This window comes from Pleurodeles waltl, chromosome 2_1 (assembly GCF_031143425.1).
Source record: "Pleurodeles waltl isolate 20211129_DDA chromosome 2_1, aPleWal1.hap1.20221129, whole genome shotgun sequence".
Lineage (NCBI taxonomy): Eukaryota > Metazoa > Chordata > Amphibia > Caudata > Salamandridae > Pleurodeles > Pleurodeles waltl.
Window position 1 is genome coordinate 539,599,518 of NC_090438.1, and position 24,358 is coordinate 539,623,875.

General features: G+C 43.5%; 1 protein-coding gene across 1 annotated transcript in view; it reads right to left on the bottom strand.

Moving 5' to 3' along the window:
* The window catches only part of CRTAP (cartilage associated protein), a 153,984-nt gene that overhangs the window by 30,275 nt on the left and 99,351 nt on the right, over window positions 1-24,358 (bottom strand). The gene's annotated exons all lie outside the window — the stretch shown is intronic.

Consider the following 24,358-nt stretch of genomic DNA (forward strand, 5'->3'; position numbering starts at 1 on the left):
GCAGACGTCACTTGTCAGCCACTTACTTGACCAACAATCATTCGAGTTGGCATGTGAGAAACCTGGAGCAAAGGCAATACAGCTGAGGCCACCCCAATCAGAGGTAAGCATTGCATTTTCTCTCCCACATCAACCCCATTTTAGATGTATTTCCAAGTAAGTAATTTGCAAACTGAACCTTGCGAGACCAAGCTGCGATGCCTCATCAGTTGCAAAGAAAAGTGGATATTGGTCTCCGCACCGCTGACCTACACAATTCACATTTACCACTGCGTAGCCATTGCAAACATTGCTTGGTTTGCATTTCCCGTGGGTAGCATTTCCGCCAGCTGAATTTGCAGCTCTCATTGCAAAAACCTTCAAAATAACTAAGAGTTTATTACCCAGCTATGGCTCGTTCTCAGATGTAATCTGGTGTTATGTTAGCTTCTCCTGATGTACAAAAAGTCACTATGTACTCAATATTTATTTTAGTTCAAGCAATGCAGGAAACGGTTCAGCTCGGTTCCGTCGCCTCAGCTGTTCTTACACCGAACGTTGGACAGTGGAACTATGGGGGTTATTCTAACTTTGGAGGAGTGTTAATCCGTCCCAAAAGTGACGGTAAAGTGACGGATATACCACCAGCCGTATTACGAGTTCCATAGGATATAATGGACTCGTAATACGGCTGGTGGTAAATCCATCACTTTTCCGTCACTTTTGGGACGGATTAACACCTCCTCCAAAGTTAGAATAACCCCCTATATTTATGTCATGACACCGGCATCTCATGCCTCAATAACAGAATGTAAGACATGTAAAACACAGCATCAGGGCTACATAATATGGACAGATATACAGAGCTTTGACATAAACCTCAAATGTTTTCAGGAAGAAAGAGGGACGAGTTTACTTACCTGTAACTATTGGGTTGCTACTTCTTCCTTATGTAAAATATTGTGCACATTTCTGCCATCTAATGTTGAGTTGTGTGTACATCTTTGTTTGGTCACCAGGCAGGCAAACTAGAATGTCTTACCCCCGGATCCTCAACCGAGCCACTTATGTTCAATGAAAATTATCCTGAGCTACTAATACTTTTACTGTTGTAACAGAGACCACATCAGACATGATAATAGTAGTGGCAACCGTATGAAAACCATGTTCGCCTCAGAGCATCATTGAGGGCTACCAACAGAAATGATAATCAGGCTTTGTCAATTTGGAATGATTAATGCAAAACAGCCACAGTTGCAATGCCCCTGACACCAAGTTAAAAATATAAGCCGACCATATGCCACACCATTTTTCATTCCAATATCAGCTTTTGAACATCAGTTTGTGAATTTGGAAAATACACAATTTTGGTCTACCTACATATTAATTCAGCCAAGCAAGGGCTTCTAAATTAGTAGGCTGGACATAGGAGAGCTACAGACAGGTAGCAGGAGAGCTACCAGTAGTTCACAAGCTACTCGTTGGAGAAGCCTGGTCTAATCCTTATGTCCTTCTGTACTGCACAGCACACTGTGTAACAGACTCCACCTTCAATTATTTTTCACAATTGTTTAATTCTGGATATCACTCACATTCACAGCCATGTCTGTCACCAGCTTTCAGGTTGGGTCACATGAGAATCAACAACAGATCAAGCTACAAATCAATGATTTGAGGTAACATTTTTAATTTGCATGTTTCATTGTAAAATCACAAGCCGTACAAACACTATAGAGCATTACCCTCGCCTTTGTTAAAATGGGGCGTGTGGAGTGGAAGTGGAAAACTGAAATGTCCATAACACTGGATAGCCTACCAGCATTGGTCTTATCCCACACGGTAATGCTTTTTGAATGTGTGAAAACAGGACCAGGTTGATACCTTAGAAGAGGTCCGCTGCTATAAGCTCCTTAGTAGAGCAATAGTAGTAGACCAATGAGAAAATAATATGGTCTATGTGTAGGCTGTAGCTGGCTATTGGTCAATGCACAGAAAGCCTGAATACTATACTCCTAGCCAAACACGGATTATACATAGGTTTTATTTGATGCAGCTGGGTAAATGCAAATAATTGGTCTGGACTTAAAAAAAGATTTTATACAATCAATGTAGGAGCTAACGGCTCACCTTACATCTAAATCGTGCAATAAACGTTTCCCAACTATCTGCAAATTAGGGGATAAAGTTGGCAATTCAACTATATGGCAATACCAGTGATGAAGCAGAAAATGAAGGTTTTGATTTATTAACGCTTAAACGTAGTGCTGAAATAATCATGTGTGATATTAACCGAATTAATTAAGATTGTACGGGGACAAAATGTGCCCTCAGAGTAGTTTGCCATCATTTATACGCGTGCTTTATATAACGTGGTGAATCAGAATTGCACTAATCCGACATAATCATAAACGTGTGCTACGATTTGCTTGTTTGAAATGCTTTAGCTTAGCATTACTTTAGCGGAGGCTTTGGCCTAGTTGCCTGGCCTCACGGCTTAGATGCTCGTATTTTTCCACTGTGCTATTAAACGTGTATTTTTGCTTGAAGCTGTACTTTTCCACAGAACCTGTTCACATGCTTATCTTAAAGTTGGTGCCAGCCTGGCATATTTTCCTTTTAATTCAAGGTCGACTTGCAGGTGCGGACAATGGAGGCTCTGAGAGTAAGCTAATTGGGAAACAATGTTGCAAATTACGTACCCATCTCCAAGGATAATGTATGCTGAAGTAAAAGCTTGAGAACTGTCGTGTTTGATTGGTCAATTTGAAGCTAACCTATGAACCCACCAATGGAGACCCTACAGGACTTGAACTGTTGTCTATAAAACCCAGGTGCACGAGAAGAAGGTAGCCATTACCAGCTCGATACCCGCCATTTTGTAGACCTCGTAGCTAGTATGGGCCACTTTGCTGCGATACCATTTTGAGAGACTTTGACGCTTTCTCTAATCGAGAGAAAGAGACTTTTAACGATTCTTGCCCTAGAGACTGTAACTTTGATTTGATCCCTTTGCATGAAGTATTAGTTTTACCTTGCCGCCGTGAGGCAATTGCCCCGTCCACCCCTGCCCCTTTGTCCCATGCTGGTCGAGAAACGGTACCCATGCTGACTGAAGAACGGTACCTGTGAGACGAAGACTTCCTTGTATGCTGATCATAATTGGTAAATATGAAAGGAAACTGTAAAATTGCATTGTGTTTCTTTTAGGTAACCAACTGCTGATTTTGGTAAGAGCCCTAGCTAGGAGTTTTCTAAATTAATGTTGCTAAATTGTTTTGCATGAAGTCCCACATGCCGATGCTAATTTGAGGTTAGACGAGGATTCCATATGTTGCACGATGCAATTGAGATCTTGTTATGCTGACTAAATGTACGCAATTAGTTCATTACAGATTATCGTATTAGTGCTTTGCATAGCCATTATCGAATGCCTTGTGATTCAAATGTTTCATAGATTACACTTGTTTCGACGTTATGGACAGCTATTAATGTTCATATATGTTTATCATTTGGTGTTGAGACACATTTACATTGTGCTAGCTTTGTTAATATAGGGAAATAAATTCACTAACTTTGCAATAAACTAGTGTGGTTATTCCTGACTGAAAGGTCAGGGTTCGCCGAAATGTATTCTGGATTAATTATAAAGTGTTATGTTGTTCAAGGTGTTGCTTATGTTCGTTATTGATTATTGATTTGATGCGACTGATCGATATAATAGTGCAGAGAGTTCCCACTAAGTCAAAAGATTCATCGGCCTAAAGAGCGTCCAAACGTAGGTAAATTTGTTCCCACGTTCCGCTCTATCAGTAGATGGTAGCAGAGGATGGTTTCGTCTTTTGGGACCCTGTACTATTAAAGTACATGGTGTCGAATTAACGGTTACGCATTTTGAGACCCCATTTGAAAAGTTGAATTAGATTTTCTTGGGTAGAACGGATTGACAAGATGATGATGGGCTAGGTCCACCGCGACTTTCCCAGGATCTCGGAGCTTGCGAATGGAGAGAACGGAGGTGTGGAAACAGCGTTGGCGGTACTAGTGATGGTATGAGTGAAGTTAGGGTTTTGCGCTTGCACAAGCTTATTGCCGCAGGGTGTGTGAAAAGGTTGCGAGGATTTTCTTTTTGAGGATAGCGGAGGTGCGACTCCGAGTGTAGAAGTAGAGAAGTCGTCGAACTTCATAGAGATATCGGAGGTGCGGCTCCGAGTGTGAGAGTAGGGAAGTCGTCGAACTTCATGTGCGTCTGGCGCTTTGTGCATAAAAAGGTCCACGTGGTTGTTGTTGTTGAGACGGGCCCTGCGAGGTCAAGAGACTCCGGAGTATGTTGATCCATGTTGTGGTCTGGGCGGTTTAGTAGGTTGATCGGGCGTGGTCAACGAGTCGGTACGTGTGTTAAGGAGTGAAAGAAACTTCGACTTCGGGCTTTGACAAGATTCTAAGTGCACTAGAACAGATCATTGACAAGTTGAGAGTAGGTCTGCGGGTCAGATTTGCTTGCGAATGTGGGGACTGAGAAAGACGGAATAGCGGCCAGAGGCTAGTGAAAAGTCCCGAGGCTAGTGAAAGGTCCCTAAGGTCCTGAAGCGACTGTGTTACCCTTCCTGTAGTAAACCGACAGATCTGTTTTATTTTTTGTAGCTCGCAATATATGCAAGAAGTTGTTACGAGAGGAGGTGAGTGAAGGAGGACTAGCCGCGAGGCTTTGTCAGCCGCAGTGTGTGTGAGTGTGACGTCACTATGAGCCGCGCTGGGATAGGTTGGTTGGAGAGAAGGGTCGCGCACGGATTGGACGCAGTCTGTGGGACTCGATTGGAAGGGGAAAGGCAGGTGAAGAGTATTCCGGGAATTAAAGTCACCTATTGATTACAAACTTTGTGGAATTAAAGTGACCTATTGATTATAAACTTGGTGAAATAAAAGACGAGAAAATGAAATTCTTTAAAGCATTCAGGAGCGCGATGAAGGGGGAGTCTTACATTAAAGCGAGCGTAGGAGAGGAGACGCCGCCCGAGGGTACACCAGCTTACATTGTAATGGAAGAGAAGGGGGTAGCTCCGTGTCTTTGGCTAAAGCAATGGCACAAACTGACAGAGAAACATGGGAGCGTAGCATTCCCGATACATGGGACATTCAATATAAGGATTCTAGAGAATTTGAGATTCACGATGTACGACATGAAGGTGCCTCCAAGGCCAGCACAGTTTGAGGCTCTTGCAATTTGGGAACTGATGGCCAGACAGGAACAGCAAAAGAAGTTCGAGACCAGAATGAGGAAGGTAGAAAAGACACTAGCGGATGCTAGGTGGGATAATGCACAGAAGGTGTGGAGGTCAGATGTATTGCAGGGGATAAAATTGTTCCCCGCAATTACTAAGGAAGGAGAAGAGACAGGTAAGAAAGCTACCTGTAAGACAGACAGAAAGTGTTCTAAGGATAGAGAGGACGAGGAAAAGTTGAGAAGAGAAGAGGAGTTAGAGGATGAGGAGTTAATAATGCAATTGCTGAACGACCGTCCACCGCCTTATGCAGAGAATGGACAAGGTCCAAGTACCAGTTCTGCCCAACCAGTACCGATACAGAGCAATGAAACCCAGAGTTCAGGAGCATCATCGGGATCTAAGGACCCGAGTCTGCTGCTCACCCCGCAGATACCGCAAGTTAGGAGAATATATCCAGATGTGCCCGTGTTGAAACCAGCAGAAAATTATCAGCCGCAGATGCCAGGGTACTACAACAGTGACAACAGTGCAGGAATGATTCTAGATCCAACAGTAAGAGGAGTACAGAATGGTTACAACCCAACAATGGCACAAGCTGACTCAACTCAGTTTATGATGCCTCAAAAGCAGATGCAGGGAGGAAACGCACATGTTCAAATGATGGGGAGCCAGGTGGGCATGCCAACAATGATGACCCAGGGTGTGGGAATGAACATGCCTCAGAACATGGGGAGTGGACAGAGCCCAGACGCGATATCCTTACCCATTACTGTAGGTCCAGTAGTACCTCTGTATAGTCAGCCTAATACGGGTCTGAACAGTCAGGGATCAATGCTGCAGAATGGGACAGAAAGAAGGTGCATAGAAAACATTCCAGGGATAACTCCGATAGCGGCTCAGCCAACTGGGTCTGGGTCCTTGATGGAGTTTAGTCCCGTATGTGCTCAGTCAACACTGGTGAGGTCGAGCCCCCCACTGATAATACCTCTCACGTCGAACACTGAAAAGCTGCCACAGCCATCGATGGCAGTTGATGTAAACGCCACCCTGATGGGGGTGAATGCGCAACAGTTGACCCAGTGGTTCAACAGTCTGAATTCCACACAAAATTCAGCTAGTGGGAAAGGAGAAGACTACATGAATAGGGTCAGGTTGAACATGGAAGCACAAGAATTGGTGGAAGGGACAATGGGTGTGAACAGGTTAGAGTCCTACACGGAAGAAGAGCTGAGGTATCTATGTCCCAGGATTACGAAGGAAGTGAACAAGGTACATAAGAGCTTGCAGGAAGCAGCTGACAGAAACGGGGTTGACATAGACAAGACGAAACACTTGAGCAGGAGCTACAGGTTAGATTTTGGGACCACAGATTTCGAACACATGAGGTCAGCAGGCATGAAGACCCACCTTAGAGAATTGCTACAGAGTGCACAAGTGTGGAGGTGCCTAGACAAATGGGAAAGCAGATGGGTAAAGAGGAAGGACAAGAGGAGGGACAGTGCTACAGAGCACAATGAGAAAAGACCGCAGAGTGGTGATACAGTAACAATGTTACCAATGAGGGAAACAGCTGGAGGAAAATTAGTACATGTACCATGGCACAGAAGCGACATTCAGTCCTTTACGGACGATTTTCCCAAACTAAGAGAGAAACCAATTGAATGGTACCAGCAGACTGATAGGTTTGTGAAACTTGCAAAATGTCTCTGGGAAGACCTGAATACTCTGTTTGAGATTGTGGTTCCGGCAGATTTGTGGGAGGATTGCAAAAGAGCTGTAGGTTGGCCGACCAGTGAACCAGAGAGACACAGGGAAACAGGCGCACCATCACCTATGGTGATGAGCTTGTACTATAAGGTGATTGAGCATTTGAAAATGAAGGTACCCGCGAAGAATGTGGATTGGCAGAAGATTGACCGAACTGCCCAAGAGACTAAAGAATCGATTCATAGTTACTATGAGAGGTTGTTGAAGGCGTTCAAGAACTACAGTGGCACGGAAACAATAGAGGCTAAGGACATGCTCCATTTTGTTTTCAGATTTGTGGAAGGGCTGAGGCCAGAGATAAGCCAAATGATAAAGTCGCATTTGATTTGTTGGCAGTCGAAACCGATCGATGAGGTCTTGACTTATGCGAAATACTGTAGCGACGAAATTGAAGTGAAACAGAAAAAATTAAAAGAGAAGGTGATGATGATGCAGCTTAAGGCAGCTCAAACAGGTCTCCAAGGGTTGCAAGGTCTGCAAGGTTTGCAAGGGATGCAAGGGTTCCAACAGCAGGTACCGCAACAGCAGTTGCAGTTGCAGGGAAACATGGCGTTTCAGCCACAGGCCAGAGGCAGAGGTCGAGGAGGTTTTGTGAATAATGGTCCGGATTTGAACACTGTTGTGACGGGTGTGCAGGCAATGAAGAAGGTGATGCCGTGTCACGTGTGGGGGATCGTCGGTCATTGGAAACGCGAGTGCCCGATGGTGGTACAGGAAGGTGCAGGTGTAGGTGCGGGTGCAGGTGCAGGTCAGCAAAACAATGATGTCAATGCATTTCAGACAATGAGGGGACCGAAAATGAGAGGTCCAAACCCAAATTTTCAGACCATAAATCAATTGCAGGGATTACAACCTATGCAGCCACAGCAGATGCAGATGCCCCATGTGCAGATGACGCAGATGCAGCCGATGCAACAGCAGTTACCTATGGTACCTAATCAGCAAATGCAAATACCTTTGGCACCAATGAGTCAGCAGCAAGTGATGGTTCCTCCACAGGTAACGGGTCAGGTAATGAGTACAAATGGCACAGTACAACAGTTCCCCTTACACAGTGAGAGTGGAATAAACAACGTATGGGAAAGTGAGAGTTCTGGAGAAGAAGGAGATTGTGTGCTTGCGGCATCCTTGGAAGTTGATCAAAGGGGTCCGTACGTATAGGGAAGAGTAATGGGTCATCGTGTCTCATTCTTGGTTGACACGGGAGCCACACGTTCAACCGTTAAGAGCAGTGAAGTTCCAAATTTGCCTCTCTCAGGGAGGACAGTTCAAGTGGTGGGAGTAGCAAACAGACATCTGACGAACCCGATAACAGATCCGGTTCCAGTCAGCATCGGTAACTATCAAGGGGTACATCAGTTTGTGGTGTGTGACTCAAGCCCGATAGCACTGTTAGGGAGAGACCTATTGTGTAAATTGGGTTGTTCGATAATGTGTTCAAATGAAGGAATAAAAATTGAAACGAGCAATGATGGGGAAGAAGAGGACAGTGTAGAGGGGGATGAAATGGAGACAGTTGACGAAGAGTATCCTCTGATTTGTCTCTTCCCGATGATAACTGAAGAAGATATCCCAGCAGAATTACGGGAAACAGTCGGAAAGGAAGTGTGGGACATGACAGGGAAAGAGGTGGGATTGATGAAAGGAGTGGAACCAGTAAAAGTGATGGTAAAGCCCAATGCGATCTTTCCCCAGACCCCACAATACCACATGCCACAAGACACCCTCATGAAAGTTGCCCAACTCATTGACGAATTTGTAAAGCAGGGGGTACTGAAAGAAGTGCTAAGCAGTCCATGTAATTCACCAATAATGGGACTAATAAAGCCAAGTGGGAAAGTCCGACTCGTGCAGGATTTGAGGAAAATAAATGACATCATAATAAAGTGCTGCCCAGTAGTACCGAATCCAGCTGTGATAATGTTCCAAGTTCCTTGCGATGCTGAATGGTTCTCAGTCATCGATTTGTCACAAGCATTCTTTTCTGTGCCTCTTCATGAGGACAGCCAATTCCTCTTTTGTTTCAAATTCTTAGACAGGGTGTACAGTTGGTGTCGAATTCCTCAAGGGTTTTCTGAGTCACCGTCAATCTTCAATCAGATTCTAAAGAAAGATCTGGAAGCATTAGAACTGCCATTCGAGTCAACTCTAGTACAGTACATTGATGACTTACTGATTGCATCAAAGACAGAAAGTGGCTGCACAGCCGATACCATTGCTCTGTTGAACCATTTGGGAAGGAATGGACATAAGGTGTCTCCTTCCAAATTACAGTTCTGTCAGAAGAAAGTGAAATATTTGGGTCACCAAATAGAGAAAGGGTCACGGAGAATAATGAAGGAAAGAGTCACAAGCATACTTCAGATGAGTCCACCAAAGACAAGGAAGGAGGTGAGGAAGTTTTTGGGAATGGTGGGATATTGTCGCCAATGGATTCCCAACTTTTCGTCCCTAGCGAAGCCTCTACTGAAATTGACCCAGAAAGATGCCTTGGATGAAATTGAGCTGAAAGGAGACGAGATGGATGCTTTTGTTGAACTGAAGGAATGCATGTGCAGGGCTCCAGCTTTAGGTATGCCTGATTACACGAAGCCTTTCACATTGTTTTGCCATGAACGTGATGCATGTTCTTTGTCTGTCTTGACTCAAGCCCATGGTGGTGTGAACAGACCAGTAGCGTATTTTTCAGCTACTTTGGATCCGGTTGCAGCAGCACTCCCAGGGTGTTTGCGCGCCGTAGCAGCAGTTGGTATCAGCCTCACTCAGAGTGAAGGAATAGTGATGGGACACCCAGTAACAGTCATGGTCCCTCACTCAGTCGAGATACTTTTGACCCGCTCCCGAACGCAACACATGACTGGAGCAAGACTCACGAGGTATGAAACGATAATTCTGGGCTCACCGAATGTGCAGCTGAAAAGGTGCACTACGTTGAATCCAGCTACCTTGCTTCCTGGAGAAAATGCTGAAATTGAGAACGCTGAAGACGTCGAGCATGACTGCCTTCAGGTGACTGAATTTTGCACAAAACCCCGACCGGACATCAAGGATACCAAGCTTGATGTAAATGACCAAATTCTTTTTGTTGATGGTTCATGTCTAAGAGATGGGATGGGGATTTTGAAAGCAGGATATGCTGTATGTACTGTGACAGGTGTCTTGGAAGCGGGATGGCTTCAAGGAGTCTATTCTGCACAAGTAGCAGAACTTGTAGCACTTACCAGAGCATGTCAACTATCTGCATTGATGAAGGTCACCATTTACACTGATAGTCAATACGGATTTGGGATTGTGCATGACTTTGGACAACTATGGTCACAGAGAGGTTTCCTGACCTCTTCAGGATCCCCAGTGAAGAACGGGGAGAGGATAAGGGAATTGTTACATGCCATTCAAGTGCCAGCTGAAGTTGCAGTGGTAAAGTGCAGTGCTCACACGAAAGGACAGGACTATGTGTCTCTGGGAAATGCATATGCAGATCAAGTCGCAAGATTTTGTGCCTTGAACTGTATATTACTAAGGGATGATTGGAATACGATAAATGAGCCAGAACTAGAACCAGCTGAAGCATTTGCCTTGAAGGTTGTAGATACAATAGAGGAACTGAAAGCACTACTGAACAATGTCAGGGATGATGAAAGAGATTCCTGGATTAAATCACAATGTATAAAGAGACAGGACGAGTTATGGGTTTCACATGAGGGAAAATTTGTTTTGCCAAATAGTCTCTTATCACAGCTTGCGCGGTTCTATCATGGGCAAGCTCACCTAGGGAGAGATGCCATGATAAGATTGTTCAAAATTGATTGGTTTAACCCCAGATTTCGCCAAGCTGCAGAAGCAGTTTGCCATCGATGTGTCACTTGCCAGCAGATGAACCCAGGGAAGGGAACAGTTGTGAGCGCGAGTCACATTGGTAGGGCAAGCGGTCCTTTTAGCCGCATGCAGATGGACTTCATTGAGATGCCTGTGCATGGGGGTCTGAAATATGTGTTGGTGATTGTGTGCATTTTTAGTCACTGGATTGAGGCATACCCTACACGTAGAAACGACAGCCTTACAGTTGCCAAGCTATTGTTGAGGGAGTTAATACCACGTTTCGGATTCCCGATCTCTTTAGAATCAGATAGGGGAAGTCACTTCAATAACGAGGTAATGAAGTTACTTTGCGAAGCGCTGAACATTGAGCAAAAGCTGCACTGTAGCTATCGCCCTGAAGCATCAGGACTGGTGGAGCAGATGAATGGTACGCTGAAATCGAGAATGGCAAAAATATGTGCATCGACAAATTTGAAATGGCCTGACGCATTGCCCTTAGTGCTAATGTCAATGAGAAACACTCCTGATAGAAAAACTGGATTGTCTCCACATGAAATTCTCATGGGCAGGGCTATGAGACTTCCTGCAGTTCCCGCAAACATGCTTTTGAATATTACAGATGATATGGTGTTAGACTACTGCAAAGGACTGGCTGACGTGGTTCGCTCTTTCTCTCACCAGGTGGAAGCGACCACCTTGCCACCGATCCAAGGTCCAGGACACGCACTGGAAGCAGGTGACTGGGTCGTGGTAAAGAAGCACGTGAGAAAATCGTGTCTGGAACCCCGTTGGAAAGGCCCTTTCCAAGTGATCCTGACGACAACTACCGCTGTGAAATGTGCGGGGGTTCCCAACTGGATTCACGCCAGTCACACAAAGAAGGTGTTGTGTCCCACAGATGAGGAAGTTGAAGCGCTGAAAGTACCAGTGCCTGATAAAACAGTGCCGAGTGCTGAGAAAGAACAGAAGCGAACTGAAAGCGAACAAGCAGAAGTAGGAGAGAAGGAAATATTATTGGAGGGCGAAGGGTCTGACTCACTTGGGGAAGACCAAGGAGAAAGTTCAGACAGCGACGAAGAAGCTGCAGGTGACAAAGAGCCTGAAGCAGCTGAGGGTAGCAAAAAGCCTGAAGCAGCTGAAGGTGACAAAGAACCTGAAGCAGCTGAAAGTGATACAGAGCCTGAAGAAAGTAACGGTGACGAAGGGCTCGAAAAAGGTGAAAAAGCAGGAGAGCCTGATCAGAGGAGGGCTTTCCCAGAAGCAGACGATACAGAAAAAGAAAAAGAGAACGTGATTGATTCCCCAGAAGGAGGGAACGAGGCAGGACAGAACGAAAAAGTCCAAGCTTCCACAGAAAAGACAGCAGGTCCATCAAACGGACACGGTGCAAAAAGGAGATTAAGTATCTCACCAGTAAAAGAAAAGGGTAAAGAAAGTTTGAACGAAGGAGGAAGGCCGAAAGTGAAAGAGAAAAGAAGAGAAGTGACTGCTGTGGATCAATCGTCAAGTGAAGAAAAAGACTTGACAAAAGAGGAAAGTACCAGCGAAGCAGAATCGAAGAGGGAAGCTAAATTGAAAAGGAAAAGGATACCGAACAGGAGGTATTCCGGTCCTGAATGGGCATATGCAGTCAATGATGATTGGACTGACGAATTTGTATCTCTAAGCATCGAGAACGAAGAAGAAGAAGAGATACCAATAGAAAAGAAAAGTTTCATAGACTCGGTCGATTGAAAGAGTAAAATGATATTGCTTGCTACAATATAACGTGAAAGAAACAACCAGCTGAGACATTGTTAAACCGGATGAGACTTGCTAAATTGATAAAGACTGAGTTATTGCCGAATTGAGACAAATGCTGCTAACCGATAAGTGACTGGCCTTTTGAAGAAGACGGTGTGAACATTGCGCTTGTTCAGCTTTGTAACTGAATTGCTAAATAGTTTCATTTATAAGTGCTTCTAGCTCTCTGATTCTATACAGATCATGGCGCCAAACAATAGAAAGAAGTTTTGTAAATATGTGTGTATAGGCTTGGTAATTGTGTGATAATAATAATGGCAATTGTGTTTGGGATGCATGGAAAGGGCGAGAATGAGACTATTACTGCTTCTATTATTGCTCCTGTTACTGTCACTGAACTAACCCCATTGAAAAGACTAGCAATGGATGAGAGACTCTTGCATGATAAGAAAGAGCTTTCGTATAACGTTTTCTATCGCTTGCTAACAGAGTATGTTGAGACTATGGATGCGAAGGATTGTTATGTGTGTACACAGATACCGACATCAGTAAAGGAAGGGGTGACTTATCACCACATGCCTCTTACATATGGGATTACGTGTAGTATAGTAATGTCTAGATTTTATGGTCAAACTAACATACAGTATTTTTACTCAAATTATGATGTTACCTTTGCTTATGTTCCTATAATAGCGCAGCTAAGCGAAACTGCAAGATATTGGGATTACAAAATTATGAGGGACTTTTTCGAGCCAATGCAACCTTTTGAAACGGCTCATGCTCATAGGGAAAACCTTACTTGCTCAGTCTCTGCTGTAGAAATAAGCTTTTTAGATCGCACAGATGATAGGAGGGCTCAAATGAAGGCGAAATTAGAAAAGGAACTGCATAAGAGGACTTCAGTAGATAATTATGATTTTGCTGCTATAAAGACACAAGGGAAAATAGCTTTAGACGCTTGGCATGTAGGGAAATTTTGTATATATCGAGGTGAATCATATTATGACAATATTTTTGTAGGAGCGAGTGAGTGCAGACATACGTTTATTTTTAAGGCCAAATGGACATTCATGATGGACGGACTTGACCCTGTCATTCCAGGTGTATATTACATTTGTGGGCATAATGCTTATTATCGTCTTCCCAAGGGATGGTGGGGGAGATGTTATTTGGGTATAGTGTTCCCAAAGGTTTATCAACTGGATGACGTATCGATGATTCAAAAGACATCTGGATCTCATAATATCCAGAAAAGAGAGACCGCAGCTGCTGTGGTAGGTGATATATTTGGAGCCATGATTCCTTCATTGGGAGTTGTGTTGAATTCCATCAAGATACGAAAGTTGTCTACTATAGTGGATAACATGCTGACAAAGTTTTCAGGTGCTATAATACTGATAGATGCTGAGCTTGCAGCGGAAAGAGCTATGACTCTTCAAAATAGGCTTGCTTTAGACATTCTTTTAGCAAAGGATGGAGGCGTTTGCAAAATGATTGGTGCACGTCACTGCTGTACCTATATACCTGATAATAGTGTGAAGATTAAAACTATGCTTACTAACCTAACAAAAGAGAGTGCAGATTTGAAAGAACTGAAAGAACCAGGAGTGTGGGAGAAGGTTGGAAAGGGAATAGCTTCAGTGGGACATTGGATTGGGGGAATTTGGAATGGAATATTATTGAAAATAATAGAAGGAATATTAATAGTAATAATTTGTGTATTTGGGATTTGGGGAATAAAAAGGGGAATAATAATGATCATGGAAAGAATTAAAAGAAGAAAAGAAGAGAAAATTATGAAAAGAATGGCAGAAGAATACAAAGCGCAAACTAGGGGAATTAAAAGGAAGAGGGAACTGACAGAATTTTAATGGAATAAAATTTGTGGGCGTGGTTTGGTGTGATGACTAGTAGTCATCAGAGGAGGGATTGATGAAGCAGAAAATGAAGGTTTTGATTTATTAACGCTTAAACGTAGTGCTGAAATAATCATGTGTGATATTAACCGAATTAATTAAGATTGTATCACCAGCATGGTACAAACATCCAGTGTAAAACTATGCAGTCCTACGATACATACAAGTATGGTACATATAAGCCAAACTATGCCAATTTACTGGTACACTGCAAAGAATCGTCAGTCACCAGAAAGCCTAACTTCAAGGAGAGTTCATTAGACCACATGAATGCATGAGATTCTTTTGCAAATAAACTGCTGATGCACTGATATTAAAGAGTGTACTAATGCCAATTATTTAAGCGTTGATGACTAGTGTATATCATGAGCTAAAGTAATTAATAAGACAAGCTGGTACCTGAGTGAATGAAAAGCACAGTATTTCCACTTTGCTGTGTAGCAGCCATGGATCGCTGGAAAGGATGCTTCCTAAACAACTTAATGGAGTTTGGGACAAGTTTAGTAAACCAAAATTTATAACTGAGCATTGTGGTGTAATAATCTCCCGACATGTTGGCTGAGAAGGTTGTACCATGGCAGTTGTTTTCTGCAATCTTCTGCCAACATATCCAGCAAATGTGTGACCCATGGTTGATATGTTAGCTAAAGAATCACCAACATTGTTGTTTATAGTAGTATCCAATTCCATATAAGCACTGGATCCAGCCTACGTTTGACTGTACAAATTTTCACCTAAGGCGAAGAGTCTGCTAAGGCTGTACTGTTCACCAGATTGAGACAGTGCGAGCTCCACCAATACAATCTGTTCAGTTCCTTTAGCATTACCAGCAACAGATCCTTCTAGGGCCCATTGTCCCGACTTACTGTGGGATCCTGTGGTATCCAGGGTTCCCAAACACTGCAAGACTGCTTCCTTATCTGCACCACAGGATGTTAGGGTCCCCGCTTGAAAGTTTTCAGCTGATGACAGCAATGGTCACCAGGAGAGTGATGGACATGGTTTGCTCATCATGCTCTCTGACTTGTACATTGTTGGGTTTGCCTGATTCAAAATGGCCAGCACCCTCCTATGACCTCTGTTTCCTTAATGCCTGTCTTTCCAGTGCAAGATGGATGGCACGGGCTATCAGGCTGATGATTCTTCACTTCTGGGTTAAAACCCAACACTGCCTTCTAGCTTATGTCTGGCAACGCCTACAGCTGATGGGTGCTTCTGTGGCTGATTAGTTTGCTCACCCGGCCCCTTTTCTTAAAGTCCACCCTTTTGTGTTTTATGGCCTCCTTAGGTACTTGTGCAACTACTTGCTACTTAATTCTATCCAGTTATTCTTTCAGCCTTGCCAGCAGAAGCCAATCTTCAGCTTCCTCCTGGTCCAAGTTGCTCTTAATACTAATGGTGGAAGTTGTGTGCTTGTATCTTACTTACCCAAACTGCTGGACCAACACGGTTTTCACAGCCTATGCTAGTCATATTCCCCTTTATCTTACCTACCTAACTTCTGCAGTGCAAAAAGGGTTAAGGGCATTAAGAAGCTGGGAAGCTTGTGCATAATGTATGCATTCCTCTTCTCTGGTCATGAAACTTGGAAGCCAGCAATCATTGCTCCAACAGCCTATCCTAGATCGTCTTATACTCTTTGTAAACTAGTCTAACGCATGACGCCATCATGCCCAACAAATTCCTCCACATCAGAGACCAACTTCTGTCAAGGACAAATTCTCTTCTTAAATGGCCACATACTCTCCCTGGTTCAGTACACCTCTGCCATCTGTTAATTCAAAGTCCGCCCTAAAAATGTTTTTATTTTTTATATTATTTTAAAAATTATAAAGCGCAACAGTTGTCTCCAAAGAGGCGTCCTGGTGCAATGATAAGAACACAATATTAAGTGTTGAAAAAAAGGCTATTTCAGCATTTCTTTTTAAAAAGTCTTTCTGCAGAGATTTTGTGAAATTGAAAGGGTGTTCTAAAGTCTGGCTGCGAACACAGAAAAGGAACTGCCACCTCTTTAGACTGCACAAGCAATTGGAGCATGTTGGCTGAGTGCAGAGTTCCTTTGGTAGTGTATTGGCCTCAAGCTCTTTCTCGGGTACACAGAGCCGGTCGGATAGAAGGATCTGTGGGAAACAACCAACACTTTGATTTGTATCAGTTTAGTTATGAGTAGCTAATGTAGGTCCTTCAAATATAGTGAAATGTCATGTCTAACAGGAATCAAAGATAGACAAATATGTGAGTTTAGCACATATAGCTAAATCTCAGTCTGTACAAAAACTGAACAGTCAATCTATTCTGATGCCGATGTTGCCATCATTGCTTCATCTTCACTGATCAGTTGTCCAGGCATGTTTATGCGTGGATCCCCTAGCAACGCAAGTATCCTGGATAACTAGCAGATATTTGGTGAAGGCACTTGTGATTGACTTCTTGCCAGAAGGGAGTACTGCAAATTGATATTTTCTATTCGAGAAAAAGCTTGGGGCCTATCAGTGCACCGGATGCATTGGGATGTGGAAGTATGCATCACAAGCTTAGGAGTGGTATGAATACTTCCTTTGGCAGTAATTAAATTACTTTTCAAAGAGTTGGTATCCTGAAATGAAAGGCTTGTACTGAAGTCTAGAATATGCTGTAATGTGCCATTGTCCATGGTGACAAAGGGTCTGTTTTAGATCTTGGCGGTGTTACCACCAAGCCACGTTGACGCCAGACCCAAAAAGACCGTCAAGTGAACAGTGTATTTAGGTATTACAGCTCTGGAAGTGGATTGACTGGCAACGAATTGCTGACTGAAAGCAAAGCCGGCATGACCAAATGCAATTGAACAATGCCAGGTGCTATAGAAGAGAGGTAGGTGACACACACACTGTCCCTTAGCTATATGTGTCCCCCTGCACTACACAACATTCACACAATAACCTATTGCAATTCCAACACAACCCGTACATGCCAATAACACACATTGACATACATCCATGCCACAAATGCACACCATTGACACTGCATCCACACGCAACACAACAACCAACACAACTGCACACTCTGCTACACACACATACACAAGCACAACTACACAGATCACAACATTTGCCACACAACACTCACTTGTGTGTCATACAACACAACAGTCTCACATGCAAGTGACACACATACTGACACAATCACACCACCCACTCCAGCTCCCTCTTCCTCAAACAGCCACACACACACATATACACGTACAAACTCACTTACACAACGGACAGCACAAACCTACCCGTACAGGTCCCCTTGCAATGCACACTCATGGACACCGTTGTACAGTGTGAGTTCACCGTCATTGTGGTGCCAGCATACATTTTTCAATAAATGATGACACCACAATGACAGTTTTGTATGTGTGCGATATACATGTCGTGCCAGTGTGTCCCCCGCCATGTATGACACCACAGAGTAGCCCACATAATCACAGTAATTTAAAACAACTACTGTGACATGTATATGCCTGCAGTGGTACCAACCAACGGTGTACCCTGGCAATGCGGTGTCCTTTCCTTTGAGTCCAGCGACAGGGAACTCGTGTTTTCTCTGTGGGTCAGTGGCAGCAGTACAGGAGGTGTTGTCTAGTTTTGTCCAGTCGAAGACGGGGTGGAATGGAGAAAAATGTTTCCCCCCACCCAATCTGCGGGGGTGGAATAGAGAAAAAGCTTCCCTCCCCCCACCACCCAATCTGCCAGCCCAGACAAGGAGGTCTGACCTCCACTTTTTTCTTGGCGGTAAGGCACACCCAAATCTGAAACAAAGCCCACCAGCACCACCCACCACCACGGACCTAGCATCCCACCAGGTACTGAACTCCAGGACCCCCATCACCATAGAGAACACCCAAAAACTGATGAACTCCATCCACTCGGGAGCACCCTCGGATCCAGCAGCACCATAGCTCCAAAACTCTGCCAAACCATCAACCTATGCTTCAAGACTACCACATTCCCCTCAGACTGGAAACATGCCGAAATCAGCCCACTACTCAAGAAACCCACCACCGACACAAGGGAGCTGAAGAACTACAGACCCATCTCTCTGCTCCCTTTCCCAGCCAAAGTAATGGAGAAAGCAGTCACCCAGCAACTCACCGAGTTCCTCGAGACACACCGTATCCTAGACCCTTCCCCAGTCTGGATTCAGAAGCAACCACAGGACCAAAACTGCACTCTTAGCAGCCACTAGTGTGTCGCACATCATACTCGACCACGGAGGCATGGCCGCACTGATCCTCCTTGACCTCTACACTGCATTTGACACCATCTCCTATTCCACCCTCTGCGACAGACTGCATGACGCCGGCATCCGAGACAAAACCCTGAACTGGATCAGGTCCTTCTTCACCAAAGGAACACAGAAGATCAGACTACCTTTACATCAGAACCAAAAGACACTTACTGCGGAGTGCCCCAAGGATCCTCTCTAAGTCCGACACTTTTCAACATCTACGTGGCCCGCTCTCTAAGATAACCAACAAACAAGAGCTAAACATAGTCACCTATGCCGATGACACCCAACTGATCCTCTCCCTGTCCGAGAACTTTGCGCAAGCCAAGAGGAATTTCCACAATGGGATGAGAGCAGTCACCACCTGGAAGGAGGACAGCTGCCTCAAACTTAACTTGGACAAGACAGAGATCCCCGTGATCGGCTCCACCCCTTCTGCTTGGAATGACTCCTGGTGGCCCACCGCTCTGGGTAACACCCCCAGCCCCACTGATCATGTACGCAACCTGGGCAACATCCTGGACTCCTCTCTATCGATGACTTGCGAAGTTAACGTCGTCACCCAATCTAGCTTCCACACCCTCTGTCTCCTACAGAAGATTTTCAAATGGATTTCCCCGGACATGAGGAAGACCGTCACCCATGCACTCCTCACCAGCAAACTGGACTATGGCAACGCACTCTATGCCGGCATTACCAAGAAACTTCAATCAAGGCTTTAAAGAGTCCAGAATGCAGCAGCTAGACTCATCCTGGACATCCCATCACACCCGAATCTCCCCCCACCTCAGAGACCTACACTGGTGTTGTATCTTTGTTTTAATGTTATAATGTTAAGAAATGTATTTCCCATGTTGTCGGGCTCGCGCTAGCTAGGCGAGCGAGCCAGAGAACAGGGGAATGTTAGGTAGGGAATGTTCGGGGGATTTGGGAGACGGTTGGTGGAGAGCGGACCGGAGGAGTGGATGTAACCGGTCCGTGTGCTGCAGCCGGGGCTCTGTATTAGGAATAAACTCATTTTTCTCACCGTGATCTTACTGACGATGTTTCCTTATTCTAACTAAGAAGACCATCACAACAAATTTGGCGACGAGTTGGCGCAGCCCTGGCTCTCACGTGTTCTCGTTTTTCTCCGTTTGTGGATTTGTGAATCTGCGGACCCAAAGGCTGCTCACATTCCTTCGGAGTACTTTGTGTTTTTTTGGGACGCGCACGCTGCGCGGATTTTTTTTTGCTACCACGGCTGACGTCAGTGGGGAAACTAGACTGTCAACCTAATCCCTAACTAACGTAGCTTTCACGATGCTTAGCAACACTAAAGGCTTCTGCTCGCGTACAGCGCGTTTTTAAAAAAAAGCTGTGCTACAATGTCAGTGTAGGAACTCTGACAACTAGACTGTTAACCTTCGCATATTGAATTCATACTGGTTCTAAGTGAAATTAAAGTCTGTGGTGAATTTTAAGTGGAATAACATAACTACTTATGGCTTCTAGTAACTTGAATTTACCACCACCTCAACCTTTCATTCCTGGATCTGGCGATACTTCTACAAAGTGACAAGAATGGCGGGAATACTTTATAAATTACATTTCAACGTGTGATGAAGAGAATGATTTCTCTGCTGAAAAAAAGAAGAAAATGTTATTACATTGTTTGGGACCACTTGGTCTGAAAACATACAATAGAATTGAAAAGAAACAGAGAGCATGGAGATGTTTTTTGTCATGCTTTAGAAGATTAAGATAGATACTATGCTCCTACTGTTTGCGTAGGAATTGATCGTTACAAAGTTTACCATAGGGAGCAGGAGAAGGAAGATACTATTGAGAAATATGTATCAGCCTTAAAGAACTTAGCTTTGACATGTAGGTTTGGTGTCTTGCACGATGAACTTATAAGGGACCAGATTGTTATGCATGCAGCAAATCAAAACATACAGGACTGTTTATGGACTAAAGGAGAATCGTCTTTACAAGAAGTCACTGATGTTGTTAAAAAAGCAGAACTGACTGGAAGATGTGCAAAAGCCGTTCTACAGGGAAGTAAAAAAAAAATGATGGCACTAAATCTGGATCAGACAATCTTGTAAACAAAGTTAGGGAGATGAAGTCTGTGTCCGACAGGTTCTCAAAGAAAGACTACACCAGTAAAAATAAAAAAAGACCAGAAGGATTTCACTAAAACGAATGTTACATGTTTTAGATGTGGTTTAGTGGGTCATTATGCAAATGATAAAAGCTGTCCTGCCAGGAACCAGAAATGTTCTGGTTGCGGCATTAGTGGTCATTTTGTTAAAGTTTGCAGGAGGAAAAAAGATTCGGCGATAAAACTATTAGAAAGTGCAACGCACTCAGCATCTTCCTCAGACAGTGATGACAGGAACATGTGGGTGCTCAATGTAAAGGATCATGAATTGCCGACACTGGATTTCCAGCGGAAAAAAACGAAATACAACATTTCTGTTGGGGATGTCACCATCACTTTTTACTGCTGACTCTTGTTCACCTTATACTATTGTAAATGAACTGGTTTGGTTAAAAAAAATTGAACATATTATTGGTGGGGTTCTAGATAGTCCTGATATCTCTCCGAAAAGTTTTACTGGGGAGCCAATCCAGTTGATAGGTTACAAGAAATTTTTATTTTCTTTCAAAGATCGTAGGGCAGAATGCAAATTGTATGTATCTAAGACTGGACCTTCAGTTTTAGGCTGGTGGGATCAGGGAGCACTGGGAATGGTTCTAGATCCAAATAAGCTCGGAACCTGTTTCCATAATACAAGGTGGTGAGATGAGTGATGCAACTATAAGAGATTTGTTTCCACAAGTATTTTTGGGAACTATAGGCATGTTAAGAAAATTCCAACACAAAATCATACTTAAGGATAACGCTGTACCTGTTATCCACAAGGCCAGGAATATTCCCATAAGTATTAGAGACGAACTGTCTGCAGAATTAGACAAGTTATTGCAAGCAGGTATTATTGAGCAGGTGGAATCATCTGATTGGATTTCGCCATTGGTTGTAGTGTGACGTTCCAATGGCAAGTTAAGATTGTGTGTGGATGTTAGGGACCTCAATAGAAATATTTTGGTAGACCAATTTCCATTACCTATGATCAGCGAGGTGGTAACCCTAACTAAAAGGTAAATAATGGTTTACCACAATTGACCTTACTTCTGCGTATCACCAGATTTCTTTGCATCCTGATAGCCGTAGATTAACTGCGTTTATTACACCGTTTGGGTGTTATCAATTTGTTAGAGTGCCATTTGGGTTGGCATCTGCGGCTGCTATGTTCCAAAGGCTGATGTATAAACTATTCAGTAGGATGCGTGATGTATTTTTTTTTCAAGATGATATATTAATTATGGGAGATACGAAAGATAATCATGATGCTAAAGTTAGAATGGTTCTCCAGGTGTTGGGAGATAATGGACTTACAGCAGAATATAGTAAATGAAAAATAGCTAGGCGAAGTGTCACATATTTGGGACACAAAGTAAGTGGTAAGGGCATTGAACCTAAAGCTAGTCTGGTACAGGCCATAATAAATTCACCTGCACCTACAAACAACGATGAAATTAGAGCATTTTTAGGCCTGGCGGAGTATTATGCCAAGTTTGTCCATAATTTTTCTCAAAAAACTTTTCCCATTAGGCAATTGCTAAAGGATAAGTGTGTATTCAAGTGGTCTGAGGAGTGTGATACGGCTTTTGAAATAATTAAAAGAGACATTATCCGGGCACCTGCTCTACAAGGATTTGACCCAAACCTGCAAAGCATTGTTACTAAGGACGCTAGCAGTAAGGGGTTGGGAGCTGTACTCTCACAGATGAATGAGAATAATAAGGAATGTGTAATTGCGTTTGCCTCCCGCTCGATAACTGATACTGAAGCAAAATATTCTGTCATTGATAGGGAGGCTCTTGCATGTGTGTGGGGGTTGGAACATTTTCGAGCATTTGTATGGGGCACTAATGTCATTTTGCAGAGTGAGCATAAACCACTCACCAAGGTCTTAACGACTAAGGGTTTGTTCAAAGCTTCACCACGCATTGCCCGTTTATCCATGAGACTTTTAGATTACAAGTATGAGGTATGTTATGTACCGGGGGTCAAGCATAAAATTGCTCATTTCCTAAGTAGGATGCCCCTTGCCAGTACTGATGAAGATGTGAAGGAATTGGAAGATTGCTGGGTAGCTGATATTGTACAAGATGTTCAGGGTATTGCTGAAGATGAATGGAATAAAGCTGTGGATGAAGATCTAGGTTTAAACAATGTTCAAACCATGTTGTGTGAGGGGTGGCCTCATAAAAAAAATTTGGATGAAAATGTAAGGCGATTTTGGGAGGTGAAGGATGAGTTGTCTGTTGAGGGCAACAAGTTGATGCACAATGGGAAATTTATACCTCCTGAAGTACTTAGGGATAAGGTTTTGGATTTGTGCCATGACGGCCATCTAGGAATATCTAAAACGAAAAGCAAAATTAAACAATTGTATTGGTGGCCAGGAATAGATGTGGCTGTGGAAAGAAAGGCAAGAGAATGTTTCCTGTGCAATGATTCAGGGAAAGCGTTATCAACATTTAGCCCACCGCTAGTTCCTATCAAGTGTCCTGACATGCCTTGGGAAAAAATTGGTCTAGATATTACTGGTCCTATACATGCGGATGGGGAGTGCAAATATATTGTGGTGATGTATGATAATTTTTCTAAGTGGCCAGAAATTAGTATTATGACCAAGGTAGATTCTGGGTCCATTGTGAATTTTTTAGATACGGTTTTCCTAAGAGAAGGTTTCCCCAAAGCTGTAATTACGTTCAATGGGCCGCAATTCATTTCTGAAAAATTAAAAACTTTATCGAGGTGTGGCATAAAACACATTACTACGTCCAACTATCACCCGGCTGGTAACGGTGCTGTTGAGCGCTTTAACAAAGTGTTGAAGAACAGCATACAGCTGTCAGAAAATGCAAAACTATGTTGGGGAAAAAAGTATGGAGAATGGTTTGGTCATACAGGACCACACCTTGTAATTCTACAGGACACAGTCCTTTCGAGATTGAGGGGTAGAGTTCCATTATGGAAGGATAACATTGGTTGGATGACAGATGGTAGGAAGAGTGGTTGGACTGTTGAAGGTGTTAGGAACAACATTAAAATGGCGCAGACACGTTCAAAAGAAAACTATGATGTAAAACACAAATGCAAGGCTGTGAATATACAAATAGGTGATTTGGTTAAAGTGAAAGTCCCAGGTTTCAAAAAGTATGGAATGGGTAAATTCTATCCGCCCTTGAAAGTTGTGAAAATTTTGTGTAATGCAGTGCTACTCGAAGATGGGAAAGTGTGGCATTTAAGCAGGGTTTCTCCATATAAAGGAGGTGAAAAGAAGAGTATGATTCAAACCAGATGGTTAGTGGATGAGGAAACTAGTAACGACATGTCCTCACAATGTGAGTTTGGGGTTCCAGTTCAACATGCCAATGAAGCACAGATGGGTGATGGCAATGGAATTCCTATACAAGATGATAGCGTAACTGAAGGAAGGGAAAAAAATGTTCGAGAAGGAGGTATGACAAGGGTAATGAGTAGGTTTAGTAGGTGTGGCAGGAAAATCACAAGACCAGGGAAGTTTAGTGAATATGTAT